This window comes from Anomalospiza imberbis, chromosome 4 (genome assembly GCF_031753505.1).
Source record: "Anomalospiza imberbis isolate Cuckoo-Finch-1a 21T00152 chromosome 4, ASM3175350v1, whole genome shotgun sequence".
NCBI classification, from domain to species: domain Eukaryota; kingdom Metazoa; phylum Chordata; class Aves; order Passeriformes; family Viduidae; genus Anomalospiza; species Anomalospiza imberbis.
The window spans coordinates 72045890-72058702 of record NC_089684.1 but is presented as its reverse complement, the minus strand read 5'-3'; the positions used below and the strand labels follow the sequence as shown (position 1 = coordinate 72058702).

General features: G+C 52.1%; 2 protein-coding genes across 6 annotated transcripts in view; both read left to right on the top strand.

Annotated features, from left to right (window-relative positions):
• RAB11FIP5 (RAB11 family interacting protein 5) overlaps positions 1–6466 on the top strand; it is a 447460-nt gene extending 440994 nt beyond the window's left edge. Inside the window, exon 7 of the mRNA XM_068189174.1 lies at positions 6456–6466. The gene's annotated coding sequence lies outside the window, so the exon portion shown is untranslated. The remainder of the gene's footprint in view (positions 1–6455) is intronic.
• The window catches only part of EXOC6B (exocyst complex component 6B), a 290871-nt gene that overhangs the window by 235742 nt on the left and 42316 nt on the right, over positions 1–12813 (top strand). The gene's annotated exons all lie outside the window — the stretch shown is intronic.

Genomic DNA, 12813 nt, shown 5'->3' with positions numbered 1-12813 from the left:
AGGTGTCCCTGCCTATGGGATGGGGTGGACATGAGGTGATTTTAAGGTCCCTTCCAGCCCAAATGATTCCATGATTCCATAATTCCACAATTCCGTCATTAATCCCATCCCAGATAGAAGAAAGTCCTGGCCTTTCCCTTCTCCAGGGATGTTGTGGCTCCAACTCTTTGCAGAGCACTGGGATGAACTTCCCACTGCTTTGAGAATTTTCTTGCTTTGAAGCCAAACGAGTCCCAAAAATGCTGCAGTTTGGAGTCCCTGGGAAAAGCAGCACATGGCATGGATTTGGTGCAGGAATGATAGGGAGGTCCTCATGTTTATTCCCCGATTCCCATCTGTGTCCGAGGGAGGAAGGTTTTGAGGAGACTTTGGAGTTGTTTTGGCTCAAGTTTGAAAATACTGCTGTGAGAATTCATTCCCAGCGCTGAGAGCTGTGCACCAGCTCTGACTTACAAAAAACAAATAAATACTGGAATAGTTGGTGTTAACTGGCCCATAAAAAAATAAATAAATACTGGAATAGTTGGTGTTAAATGGCCCAACTTCCTTGACCCAGCTCGTGTTTTCTGGATAATCCGTGGGGATGGCAGCGGTTGGGTCCTGTGAGTCACCCCGAGCCTTCCTCTTGCTTGAGCAAACCCTGACTTCCCTAAATAGGATAATTCAGCTCCCTGGCTCCGTTCGTGTCTTTTCTGATTAATTGGTCAAAATTTGGGCTTGGTTTGGCCAGACAGAGATTTTGTTTGTGGTGCTTAATCGGGGTTTGTGTGTTTTGGGGTGAGAGCTCTTGTGAGCAGCGCTTTAATTCCTGTGATTTTCGTTTGGGGTTTTTTATTTGGGATCTTCCCACGAATCCAGGCCAGGCTGGGTGAACTCGGAGCAGCCTGGTCGAGTGGAAGGGTCCCTGCCTGTGGTCTTTTCCAGCTCAAACTCTTCTGTGATCCCATAAAGTGCTGCGTGCTGGGCTGGGGTGGGGCTGGGAGTTCCTGGCGTTGGAAATTCCAGTTGCCGCAGATCCGTGAATTTTATTTAAAGCCCTTGTGTGTGTTTTCAGCACGGGCTGGAGCCTGATGTGCTGAACACCATAAAACAAAGTCTGCCTTTTGTCTCGCGTGGTGTCAGACAGACAGACAGACAGACAGGGCAGGAGCTGTAGGTGTGACCGAGGTTGTTGGCATCTCCCCATCCTCCTGTTCGCAGCCTCCGTGGAAGCGCAAACACTCCCCCGATCTAATCTCGTTAAATGTTCCCGGCTGTAATCCCTTAATTTGGCTGCTGACATGAGGGCTGCCGATGGGGAAACGAGGCGGGGATGGGCACTGACAGCCACGGGAGATTGGGATCTTTTGTTGCACAGATCAAGCGAACCTGAGAGCTCCTGAGCCCTGCCGGGTTGTGCCCGTAACCAGAAATAGTCCCCGCAAATGAGTCACGGCTCCAAGCCACGCAGGGAACAGAAACCCTGCTGCAAATGCCTCGGTTTGTTCCCATCTTGAGCTGTTGTCGGCCTCTGGGGGATCCAGCAGCTCGGGAATCCACAGCTGGACTGGTCCCAGTTGGGGTGTCCGGCCTGGAGAGGGGAAGGCTCCCGGGAGAGCTCCCTGCAGCTCTTCAGTGCCCAGAGGGGATTGAAGGGAAAGAGGGAGAGGCTTCCCACACGGGCAGGACACGAGGGAAGTGTTCTAAAGGAAAAGAGCAGAGGTTTAGGTGGGATCTTGGGAAGGAATTCCTGGCTGGGAGGATGAGGAGAGGCTGGGATGGAATACCCAGATTTGCTGTGGCTGCCCCTGGATCCCTGGCAGTTTCCCAGGCCAGGTTGGACACTGGGGCTTGGATGCACCTAAGACGGCAGGAGGTGTCCCTGCCCAGGGCAGGGGTGGCACTGGATCATCTTTTAAGTCCCTTCCAACCCAAACCATTCCATGATCTTGAATATCTTTCCCAACCTCAATGATTCTGTGATCCTCCGTGCTGTAAAGAAACCAAAAAATGTCTTTTCTCCCTTTAATTTGCGGCGACTTGGAAGCCGAGTGGACAAAGTCTGTTCTTGCTCTGCTCCTCTTAATGCTTAAAACCTGGAGGGGGGAGGGAATCCTGCCTGGAATGCAGCCCCTGTGCGGGATCGCTTTTCCAAAGTGCTTGAAAACAATCACTTCTGCAGGAGCGGGGGCTCGCTTGAACAGCCAGTTCTGTCCTGGAGACGAACATTCCGGGATGCCAGAGGAAAACAGCGGGGCTGGAATTCGCCTCGTGTTTGAGGTTAGCTCCAGAGGAGTTTTCAGCCGGGGTGGTTTTATATAGCAGCTCTCGGTGGAAACAGTTTGTCTGTCATATTTTTAGGTTCAGGGATTTCTTGGAGGTCACCCCAAGTTCACGCTCCTTTCCCTCCTGCCCCGATGGAGGTGGGAATTCATGTTTGGAGTGACTAGGGTCCAAACCTGCTGTCAGACCTCGTCCCTCTGGCTGGCTGTGGCAGCAGGTTCATGGGATGAGGGTGCACGGCTCCATCCCCAGTTTGGGGGAAATTCTGCTCCTGTTTGATCCCTGTGGAACTCAGAATCCCAAATTGGTTTGGGATGGAAAGGACCATAAATTCCATCCCGCCCCCTGCCATGGGCAGGGACACCTCCTGCTATCCCAGGTTGCTCTAAGCCCCATCCAGCCTGGCCTTAGACACTTCCAGGGGTGAGGAGTTCACAATCTCTCTGCCAGGACCTCGGCACCCTCACAGGGAGGAATTCCTTCCCAAAATCCCATCTAACCCTGCCCTCCGTCTGTTTAAAGCCATAATTTTGGCCATTTAATTATCCCTCTGCCTTTCAGCCACTCGAAACTCCTTCCAAAGGGCCCTTAATAGAAAGCAGAGAAGCCTCCAGCACAAATTTCTCTCCAGTAGCACATTTTTCCTATAGATTATCCTTTAATTTTCATAGACGGCAATGTTCTGCTGCTGTAAGGAGAGAGCAGAGCCCGTGTGGGGCTGCGTGCATAAAAACGTATGGAGTTACCGACTTTTCCAAGAGGAAAAGGTGATGTCATGGGCTGTGGAAAGAATATTTTTTATATTCCTGCTCCCATCTGATCACGCTTAGGATATAAATAGTGGGGAAAGGCACAAGGCAGTGAAATGAAACCCACTCTGGGAAGGCTCCCCGGAGCTCCGTGCTGGGGTCGGGCAGGGCTGGATCCATCCAGGGGTGTTTTCCAGCACATTAACAGCAGCGTGTGGAGCCATCTGTCACGGCTTGGAGGTGGCCAAGCCAGTCAGCAGCTCGTTAGGCAGGGCCAGGAGTAAAAAATAGCCCAGAAAATCAGGGTATAATGGGAGAAGGGGAGACTGGAGGAAGCAGAGTCCGTGCAGTGCTGTAATTTACTCCCTCGTTTGCTGCTGCTTCCCATCAGCTTTTCCCACTGGGAGAGCTGGGAATATTCCCCTGGAGAAGGGAAGGCTCCAGGCAGAGCTCAGAGCCCCTTGCAGGGCCTGGAGGGGCTCCAGGAGAGCTGGAGAGGGACTGGGGACAAGGGACAGAGGGACAGGACCCAGGGAATGGCTTCCACTGGGAAAGGGGAGATTGGGCTGGGATCTTGGCAAGGAATTCCTGGCTGGGAGGGTGGGGAGGGGCTGGGCTGGAATTCCCAGATTTGCTGTGGCTGCCCCTGGATCCCTGGCAGTGTCCAAGGCCAGGTTGGACATTGGGGTTGGATCCACCTGGGATAGTTGGAGGTGTCCCTGTGTGTGGGATCAGGATGATCTTGAAGGTCTCTCCATCCCAAACCATGCCTTGATTCCATGATTCATGGATTTTTTTCCTGGTTTGCTCAAGCACCAGCTCTGTATCTCCCGAGGCTGAATTGCCTCCTTGCCTGGGGAAGTGAAATGGGAAAGAAATGAGTGGTGAAAATGTGAACTGGGAAGGGTTTGGTTGAATTCCCTCATCTCTCCTGTGGGATTTGCTGCATTCCAGCCCCCAGAGCTTTGCTCCAAGGGAATCCTCACATTCTGCACTCGAGTGACTCCAGTTATTGACTGACACGAGTTGGATTTGCTTCGTTTTTCACTGGGCATCCCAAATCCCAGTCCAAGCTGGTGTCTGGGGACGGGACAGTTCAGTGAGGGAATCTTTCCCTGAATTTTGAAGCTGTGGAGCCAATCCAGCCATTGCAGGATTTTGGGGAATAATTATTGCTCGCTCTGAAGTTGCAGATCTCATCCCCAGGTGAGATGTGGATGAGAAAGGGAAGGAAATTCCCGCAGGGGTTTTGTTGCTTGACACTTCAGGTGAAGAGCAGAGAGATTTCTGCTGGGGTTTCTCCTGCCCCATGGAATTTGGGCATTCCCTCCCATCCCACCTGGAATCAGGGTGATGGGATTCACACTCCAGGTCTGACTGGAGCAGGGCAGGGAGTTTGGGCAGGAATTGAGCCTGGAATTGCAGCTTTGGGATTGCTGATCGGCCTGAAGGACGGGAGCCAAGTGTTGGCACAACGTGCCACGAGTGGAAACCATTCAGATCCAGGGCTGGGAAGCTCCTTTGGATTCCCTGAGGGATCTGTCTGCTGAGTTTAAATAATTTGGGGTGTTTTTCCCTTAAATAAACCTTTTAATTCTCCTTTAATCAGAACCTGAGACCTCCTCCAGCCTGGGAAGGGGCAGGAGGGACCCCAGCAGTTCCAGGCAGGAGCGGGGTTCCCTTTGTGCTGCTTTCTGTGGAACATGTGGAATGCAGGTTCTGTCAGGAATTCCCTCAGGAATATATCCAGGAAGGTTTTCCCAGCTCCACATCCTGGGGAAGGCCGAATGTGGTGGCAGTGAGCACCAACAATGGTGGACTTTGATCTTGGCTTAAAGATGGGGGCCTGGAATGGAAAATCCAGGTGGGAATTTCCAAAAGGAGCCAGTGACAGCTTTTTTTTGAAGTTTTGGGCAGAATCTGGCCCTTGATATTAATTAAATTCCTGGTGGTTTATGTTTAGCTGCATTTAACTTCTACTGTAGTTGGGAATGCCGGGATATTTTCCCAATTCCAAGCAGATTCCAATACTTTTGAGCAAGCAGAATCATCTCTCTCTGTTCATATTTGCCCTTGTTTTGTCTTTTTTATCACATTCTTCCCCCAAATCTCTCCTTTCCTTACTCATGCCTGCCTCATCCCATTCCATTTGCAATTTCTGGAGTTTCTTGAGAAGCAGGAAAGAAGCAGATCCAAGATTCAGTGAGATTCTTAGGGTGGGATATCTGACATACCTCCGTTTTCTTTGGGAAAAATAAATATTCCAGAAGATGCCCATGAAGAGTATTGGCCACAAAGAGCCCTTGGACCTCTCTCCTGAGCAGGACTCAAGACCCAGACAGACCAGGTTCCTCAGGACCTTCTCCAGACACTCCCCAACCTCTGGGACTCCTTTCCCACCTTTTTTTTCCCACTGGGAAATGGCGTTTTTCCCCTGCATTTTCGCCAATCACTTTGAGAAGGTTCTGGGCCTTTTCTTTGCTCTGGAGTTGCCTTTAGGTTGGAAGGTCCCAAAAATCAACCTCAGAAACTTCAGCTTTTGGTTTGGGACCATTGTGGTCCTGAAAATGTAATTTTTAAATGATTGGATTGTATTTTATTTTATTTTTTTAATTGAGAAGGTTCCACCTGCTCAGTTTCTCACAGAACCATGGAATGGGTTGGGTTGGAAGGGACCTTCAAGCTCATCCCATTCCAAGCCCCCCTGCAAGGGTCACCTCCCACTATCCCAGGTTGCTCCAGGGATGGGATCCATCTGCTCCTGAGGGTCGTTTTGAAGATTTGTGTTGGCTTTGGGTTGAAACGTTTGGGAAAACATTCCAACCCTGCTGGTTGGCCAAGCTTTTCCTTCTCGTCTCAAGGAAGTGTCTCAGGATGAGCTTCCACCTGGTGTGCAGGTCCAGAACCCTGAAAAATGCATCACCGGTGTTCCTGATAATTAATTCTGGAAAGCAGAGGCTGCTCTTCTCCCGATATGCCATTGCTCCCATCCTTCAGACGTTCCCAAATCTCTGACCCCGGCCATGGCAGCACCGCCAGGCTGGAATGTGAACCATGGAGCAGGAAAGTCCCGTGTTCCAGTCCCCGGAGCAGAGCCCGGCCCGAGGACTCTGCCAAAGCCACTAATGGGATCCAGGCTCCTGGGATTGGGATGGAGCTGGCGGGAATGATGCTCCACACTTGGCCACAGCTCCCGTGCCTCAGTTGCCTCCTGTCCTCCATGAAAACTGTGGATCTTTGTGGATGTTGAGAGAAAGCCAGGCAGTAATCGGGGGGAAAAAAAGGTGTTTTTTTCCTTTTAATGAGTGAAACTTCTCCTTGTGAACTCCTGTGGCACTGGAAACTCCTCTTCTAAAACACACTTGAAAATTTGGGATGGAAAAGGGTCATTTTGGCTGCTGATGGCCAACAACTCCTGGAGTGTGCTGGGTGGTTTGCACGGAGCAGCAGAGCTGGGATTATTGCTCCTGTCAGCTTGGGATAAATGGAAAACACACGGATGGATGGAGGCTGGAGCTGGAGCTGACAACGAGCTGAGTGATCGGCCCCAAAACCGGCACAGAGCTCGTTAGAGCCGTCGCTTTTATTTGGGTTTTTATTCCCAGATTTTCCACTGTCTTTTCGGGAAGCTGTTTGCGGCTGCCACGGCAGCTGAGGAGCCCTTCAGAAACGTGGCCAAACACTCCAGCAAAACCAGCTCTGACTCCTCAGAATTCCTGGGAGCTCCGTGCCCGGATGTCACAGGCAGGAGCAGCTCTAATAACCTACAAATGAGATTTGGGTTTTTAAGTAGATTACGCTGAAGGGATTTTTTTCCCCCCATTTTTTTTGGGTTTTTTTTTTGGGTAAATGATAGGGTTGCAATCGGATCTTTTGATGAAATCAGCTTTTCGGGGGGTGGGGAAGGATTGGATGCAGCAGCCTGGCTCCGGCACGGGAGCTTAAATCTGTCTTCCATCAAAAAGGCTGGAAATTACTCTGTGTGTGATGGCATTCGGATTTCATGGACATGAGTCCATCCCATGGGAGTGCTGCTGCCTCTGGAGAGGCTTCTGTGGAACTCCAAGCCCCAAATGACCCTTGGGAAGGAATTCCTGGCTGGAAGCGTGGGCAGGCCCTGGCACAGGGTGCCCAGAGAAGCTGTGGCTGCCCCTTGGTCCCTGGAATTGTCCCAGATTCCAGCGGTGCTGCAGGTGCAGCCCTGGCAAAGGGCAGGAATGTGGTCAAGAGGTTCCAGTCGGATATTCCAGGGTTCTGGAGCCCCTCTGCTCTGCAGCCAGGCTGGGAGAGCTGGGAATGTTCCCCTGGAGAAGGGAAGGCTCCAGGCAGAGCTCAGAGCCCCTTGCAGGGCCTGGAGGGGCTCCAGGAGAGCTGGAGAGGGACTGGGGACAAGGGACAGAGGGACAGGACCCAGGGAATGGCTTCCACTGGGAAAGGGGAGATTGGGCTGGGATCTTGGCAAGGAATTCCTGGCTGGGAGGGTGGGGAGGGGCTGGGCTGGAATTCCCAGATTTGCTGTGGCTGCCCCTGGATCCCTGGCAGTGTCCAAGACCAGGTTGGACACTGGGGCTTGGATCCAGCTGGGGCAGTGGGAGGTGTCCCTGCCATGGGTGGGGTGGGAATGAAGGAAACAAATAGTTTTTAAGATCCCTTCCTTCTCAAAGCATTCCGTGATTCCCTGATTCTATAACCCCTGGGAGCTGAGCTTTGGAGCAGGACTGGGGCAGCTGGAGATGCCACCATGAGGATCAGGGAAAAGCAGGATCTGGGAGGTGGCCTAGGCTCCCAGAGCCCTCCCAGCACCACCCCATGCTCACTTCACACAAGATGTCACACCACTACTGCCACCCTCTTGGCTTGGGAAGAATCCCAGCAATCCCGGGAGTGTGGTGTTTTTCCAAGGAAAGTGCAGCACCACCAGGCTGCCTTCCAGGGGAACCAACACCCTTGGGAATGCCGCGTTGAAAACACAGGAGAAACGCCGGATCGGTTGGAGGGTTTGTTTTGGAGATAGCATCTCCCACCCCGCATCCTCCACCTCTGCTCCGGCTCTCCTCGCCTGTGGCTGGGGCAATGAGGAGCTCTCCTGTGCTTCCCAAATTTCCCTGTAATGCCACATTCATCCTGCCTGGGCTGGAGCCTCTATCAACATGTTTGGGTCACTCTGGCCGTTTTTATAGTGACATAATCAAATTTGTCAATATTAAACGATGTTTTCCTGTCGCCTTTCAAGGTGTGAACAGCATCTCGAGAGAGATGACCTCAGGAGCAGTTTCCTTCTGCCAGAATTCATCCTGAAGCCTAAATTTGTTTTTATGACATCTTAAATTAGGCTGGAACTAAGCTAAACCCCAGCTCATTTAGCTGATCATTTTAAAGCTGTGAGTTTTGCCTTAAAAGTGAGTAAATTAAAGTGGCTTTGTGTCACTCTCATGATTTTGGCGACCTCAGTGGCCTTGTTTTCCTCTGGCTTCCATGTCCTGAGTCAGGGAAGTGTTTTCCAAGGCATGGGTCCTTAGCCTGGAGGAGAGGAGGCTTCAGGGAGATCTTTCTTCTGCGTGTGAAGGGAGAGTTCTTCTCCAACAAGGCTGGAGAAGAACTTTTCCAAGGAGAAGCAGGAATGGCTTTAAGGTGAAAGGGTGGAGATTTAGACTGAGGGAATTCCTGGCTGTGAGGGTGAGGAGGCCCTGGAACAGAATTCCCAGATTTGCTGTGGCTGCCCCCCCTGGATTCCTGGGAGTGTCCAAGGCCAGGCTGGACACCAGGGCTTGGATCCACCTGGGACAGTGGGAGGTGTCCCTGCCCATAGGATGAGGTGGGTCAATGTGATCTTCCAGGTCCCTTCAAACCCATCCCATTCCATGATTCTGCAACATGTCAGCAGTTAGAGCTGCTTCCTGTGAGTTTTTCCCATGTAATTGCTGGAAAAAAGGGTAAAAAAAGGAGTGCTGAGACAAAGAACGTGAATTTTTGGAGGAACCTCTTGGCATCAGACTTTTGGGACTCTCGGAGGTTCTCAGCCAACACCTCAGAGCTTGACCACGTCTCTGCGGGGGTCGAACACGTTCACCTTGACCAGAACCATCCGGTTGCACCGTGGAATGCTGTTCCCGGGGGATCCAAGCCCCTTGCCATCAATTCTGCTTCAGCGAGGACGGTTTTCCTTGACACCTCATCAAGCGATATTTCCTCGCTGCCGCTCCGACTCCCAGCTGTCATCCCAGAGCTGTGGGATTTTTCCCGAGCGCGGTGCCGGTGGAGCCGAGGCGACTGTGGTTTGGTTGTAGCTTTGGGCTAAACTAAGCCAGATGTTATGGCCCTTTTTTTTTGAAGTCGTTCCTCCTTCTCCCCGTCGCTCCGTGCGCATTCCTTTCATTGCTGGAGCTTTTCGGAGAATCTCTGCTCCTGCAGGGAATCCTGGCCGGTGTTAATCCGTTACTTCTGGGCATTCCAGGAGAATGGAAATCCAGCTGTAATTTGCAGCAAACGACAATGCTGGGTTTGGGGTGAAGAGTCGGGAGAGCCACGGCCAACCCAGGTCCCGTGGCAGAGCCGAGTGGAAGAAACGATGGGGGAACCTCCTTCAAGCTCGTTTCCAAGAGTTCTCCCAGCAGTGCTTGGGAGAGGGAAGGAAGGGAATTTCCACAGATAATTTTGGGAGTTGGGAAGCTCCAGGGTTGGATGATACTGGGCAAGTTTTGCCCTTGATTTTTGTAGAGCTGTTGGAGGGCGTGTCCTACCTCGTGGGATTTGAGGCTTTATTCGATTTCATCCATTGATCTCTGGTTCAGATTTTAAAAAATAAGCCCCAAAAAACTCCACAGCCACATAAATTGATAGGGAAATACCACAATGAGGCCAGTTTTGCCAACCAGTACATTTGAATTTCGTGATAACTCTAAACATGGGAAGAAACATATTCACCTGTGAGCAGAGAACTGCGAGTCTCAACCCTGCTCCAAACCCACCAGAATTGCTCAAGAAAATTCCTTAAGAAGTTCCTGGTTTTCTTTCAGAGAAAATGCAAAGCATGGAGTGGTTCTTACTTATTGGTTCTATATTTTTTTATTATTGCAGTTATTTTTTATGATGAATAATGTAATTATTATTATTATTAGAACCTATTTCAGTTTTTGAGCTTGAGTCTCAGTACTGTAGCCTGAGCCTCATGGCCTCTGAATTTTTTTGGAAAAGCAATGAGTTAAAAATCTCTGTCTTTCCAGACGCCCTCGTTTTGTCTCAGGGCTGCAGTTTTTAGGGAGTTGGTGTTAATTGCTGAATAATCTCCGTGACATTGATGATGAGTGACAACGCAATTACGCTGCTGGAGCTGCTCTGCTGAGGAATTTGGCTGCAGAAGTTGCCTGTGGTTCCCACAGGTGAAACCCTTACCTCATTTCACCAGAATTTGATTGTCTGGTGAAGGTTAAGCCAAGAAGGAGAAGCTGAACAATCTGTTCTGGTTGGAGCAAAACGAGGGGATGAAGCAAAGCTGGGATTTGTGGAAGACCGGTCGTGTCCTTCCCGTGGTCCAGCCCAGCATCAGCATTGAACAGAATCTGAAAAACTTTGGGGTGGAAGGGACCCTAAAGTCCATCCAGAGCCACCCCTGCCATGACAGGGACACCTCCCACTGTCCCAGGTGGATCCAGCCCCAGTGTCCAACCTGGCCTGGGACACTGCCAGGGATCCAAGGGCAGCCACAGCAAATCTGGGAATTCCAGCCCAGCCCCTCCCCACCCTCCCAGCCAGGAATTCCTTGCAAGATCCCAGCCCAACCTCCCCTTTCCCAGTGGGAGCCATTCCCTGGGTCCTGTCCCTCTGTCCCTTGTTCCCAGTCCCTCTCCAGCTCTCCTGGAGCCCCTTCAGGCCCTGCAAGGGGCTCTGAGCTCTGCCTGGAGCCTTTCCTTCTCCAGGGGAACATTCCCAGCTCTCCCAGCCTGGCTCCAGCCCTGGAGCAGCTCCGGGGCCTCCTCTGGGCTCTCTCCAGCAGCTCCACGTCCTCCTGCTGCTGGCCCCAGGGCTGGGGCATCCTTGGTTTGAATCAAATTTACAAATAAGCAGCCCCCAGCAATTCCAGCCCCGAGATCCATACCCCAGTCTGTGTGTGTGTGTCTGTGGCAGAACGGTGACCTCGGTTCCTCGGTTTTAAACCCCCCAGATCCATTTTTCTGTGTCAACCTGTTCCCCATGTTTTAAACCATCTTTTGACGTGGGTTTGTGACACTCGGTCACAACTGGAGCTGTCTGGTTGGTCACGGGGTGATGGAAGTGCTCCATCAGACAAGTTCACAGCCAGGATTTACTCCCCTGCAGTAAAATCCTCAGGACCACTAAGCTGGGTTTAAACACCGAGGAGATCTATGGGCCTTGTCCTCTGGTGAGATGAGAGTTACTCCCAGTGATAAACTTTGCCTGGTCAGGCGCTGCATTTGTGATGTGTTTAGAAGTGTTTCTCTCCCAGCTTTCACTCAGGAGTGTCTCAGATCATTAAAAACACAAATTAAACTTCCAGGCAGCCCTGCCTGAGAGGGAGAGGAAGCTTTGTGCTGGTTTTACAGCCTGGCAGCTCACAAGTTGATGGTGTTTTAGAGCAGCAGAGCTCCTCCATCTCAATCCCCACCACACCGGCTGGCACTCTGCTCCATGCCTTGCAGTTTGGAGGTTTAAATAGGATTTACAAGCAGGTCATGGAGCAAATGGAGGATTCTTTTCACCTGAAGTGATGGCAGAGGCCTCTCCTGACTCCTAGGCTGGGTTTCAAGCTGGGGCAGCCCTCTCCCGACTCAGATGTTGGATGTCGGGCCTGGACTGAGGTGTGAGGCCAGGCTTTGTTGGCAGGCTGGAGCTGTAACCTGATTAATCTGAGCAGGTAGAGAGGAACACGATCCATCAGCAGCACCGCTGGCAGCACAGCCAGGCCGGCAGGGAATTTTTCATCAGGGCCCCTCCGAGAGGAGGTGTACGTTACCGAGGGGGAAGAAAGGAGAGAACCTAAGCCAGGCTTTCATCCGCGGGGATATTGCCTAACCCACGAGGAATCCTTTCATCAATAAATTACAAGAAGAATGGGAAAGTTTCGAAAGATCTGCCTGTTAGCGCGCTCTCATCTGGCAAATTTAAGGAGCATTACATTTTGGCCTGGGCCGCCTTGCAGGAGCACGGAGGTGAGAACAGGCAGCCCCGGGAAGGTGAGACCGCGCCGCGTGCGGCGAGGCCGGGAACGGAGCATCCGTCAGCGGAGAGCTGAGGAGGCGAACGCGCCGTGACCGCTAAGCCGGGATTGAATGACGGCAGGAAAAACCCAGCAGGCGCCTTTTGTTCCCCCACCTGGCCGCCGGCCACGCCGCGGATCCTCCCTTGGAAGGGTGGCCGTGGCAGAGCTGACATCTGGGCGGCTTTGTGACAGCTCCCGCCTGGCGCCCGCGGGGATCCCCAGCCCCGAGCCAGCCCCGGGCCTGCCGCGGATTTATCCCTCAGGAGTGACCCGAGCGCATTCTGAGGTGGCAGGGGTTGAAATGCTCGTCTCGGCTCGGGTTTAAATGCTCGTCTCGGGTTTAAAAATGCTCCTGGCTTCAGTTTCTCGTAAGGTCCGTGTGACAGTGAAGAACAAAAGAGGTTTTAGCACCTTTCCAGGAAGGTGTTGGGGCACGCTGTGGGTGCATTGAGCAAGAGCCGCGGTTCCTGGAGGGATTTTCTCCGGTCTCAGGGCAGCAAAGTGGCTCCAGGATTGCACCCCCATGTCCCTGTCCCTCGTCCCACGCTCCCTCGCTTGTGTCAACTGGCACAGGCGCAAGAACTA